Source organism: Notothenia coriiceps, unplaced genomic scaffold (genome assembly GCF_000735185.1).
Source record: "Notothenia coriiceps isolate Sejong01 unplaced genomic scaffold, NC01 NC01_scaffold00019830, whole genome shotgun sequence".
In the NCBI taxonomy this organism is placed as follows: domain Eukaryota; kingdom Metazoa; phylum Chordata; class Actinopteri; order Perciformes; family Nototheniidae; genus Notothenia; species Notothenia coriiceps.
In genome coordinates, this window is record NW_011352531.1 from 4,059 (window position 1) to 5,824 (window position 1,766).

The following is a 1,766-nucleotide window of genomic DNA, read 5'->3' on the forward strand; positions in this document are numbered from 1 at the left end:
TGTGTGTGTGTGTGTGTGTGTGTGTGTGTGTGTGTGTGTGTGTGGTGTAAAGCGATCATTAAGTCTTGTGCATATTAATGAAAAACCATAATAGAGATTAAGAGGTGTTTTTAATTCCTTTCCCTTTTTTCTCCGCAAAATGAATGGTTCTCATGTTCCAGTGTTTGAAAGCGAGCCCCGTTTACACCGCAACGCTTTGAGCCGAGCTTCAGCGGGGCTGATTGAACACAGCAGACTGATGAAGGGGAAGCAAGACTAGTTCTCAAGACAGCAATTTATTTGTGTTTGTGTGTTTGTGGCACCAAGCTCAGTGCTTCAGATCTCTCAACTATGTGAGGAGCTGAAGGGAGTAGAAAGCACTCTCAGCGCTCCCATTTCCTCCCTTAGATTTGTGCCCCCTTTATACACACACATGCACACACACAAATCTGTCGCCTTGCACTCTCCCACTTTGTTCTCTCCACTTCATCTCTCTCTCATCCTGCCTTTCTCTCTCCTCCCGTCTTTCCCACCTTCTCTCCGGAGACTCGTTCCCCACTTTCCATTCTCTGTTTAAATTGTGACCATCAAAACAGAACAAACGATGTTCCTCTATTGTGCCACACAAGCGCAGTCTGCCCTCTAGTGCTTTGCTAGGCAACCAACCCGGGTGGCGTTTTTTAAGGGGGGTTCATTTCCTGCGCGTGGCTGTGGATGACGGGTATGCATGCAGAGAAGGACAAAGAGAGCAAAAAGGCAGAGAGGGAGGGAGAGAAAAGGCAGCTAAAGCAAGCACACACATAAACAACCCGACAAAAAAGCTCCAGCCTGGGAGGATGAGCGGATGTGATGAGAGGCAGCTAACAGAGCTAATATTACATTAAACCCTCTGCCTGTGTGACACAAACCACATCACATGCATCCGCTGACAAGAAGCAAAACGAACGCTGGGCACTGAATGTATTCAAGCACCACAAGTGACTTCTTCTTTTTAAGAAAGGGAAAAAAATTGAAAGCCCACCCACATGTTTCGTTTGTTGCCGTGTTTTATCTCTAACAATGATGCTGGTTATGTGTCTTTGTCGATTTTGAAAAGTGCAAAAAAAAGGAAAAAAGTTCTTCTTTAGTTTGTGTTGTCTTTTGAAAAATCTGTTCTGTCGCAGCACAGCCTTCCCTTCCATTGTGACACCGCTGGTTGTCAATCACCGTAGCCCTGCTTTCCACCGTGGCTTCTCTTGTACCGCAGCTATAAAACGCCCTGGCTCCAAACTAGAACGTAACTGTGCTATACTGTAACACTACTGTGAAGAAATACAAGTCGTCCCCTTCCAGCGCTTTACTAGGAAAATGAACCACTGCTACGCCTTGAGTTTGTTCAATAAACGTAGAGAAACTTCACATTTTAGGGGTGACAACGCCAGTTAGCATCCATCAGTCAGCGCTTCCACTGAAGTCTCCCCTTCTCCGAGCTAACCCATGTCAACCTTACTCCTCATCCTCCACAAGCTCGCCGCTCTTTTGCCCTAATGGTTGAGTAATAAATATGTGTCGGATAGGTTTTTAGTCGTCAGATAACACCTTACTTCTCTAACTGTTCTGTAATCTCGGTGAAAAGATGAATGAAAGTGTGTTTGTGCTTGCATTACTTTGTATTTAGCCTATCGAGAGTGAAAGTTTGGAGGACGACGCTGTAATCAACAAACCAAAAAGCCTTCTTCTCTGTAAACTAGCTCCTCGCCATCAACGCTGTTTGTTCTCATGGTTGTTGACGTTGTATAATCCAAACC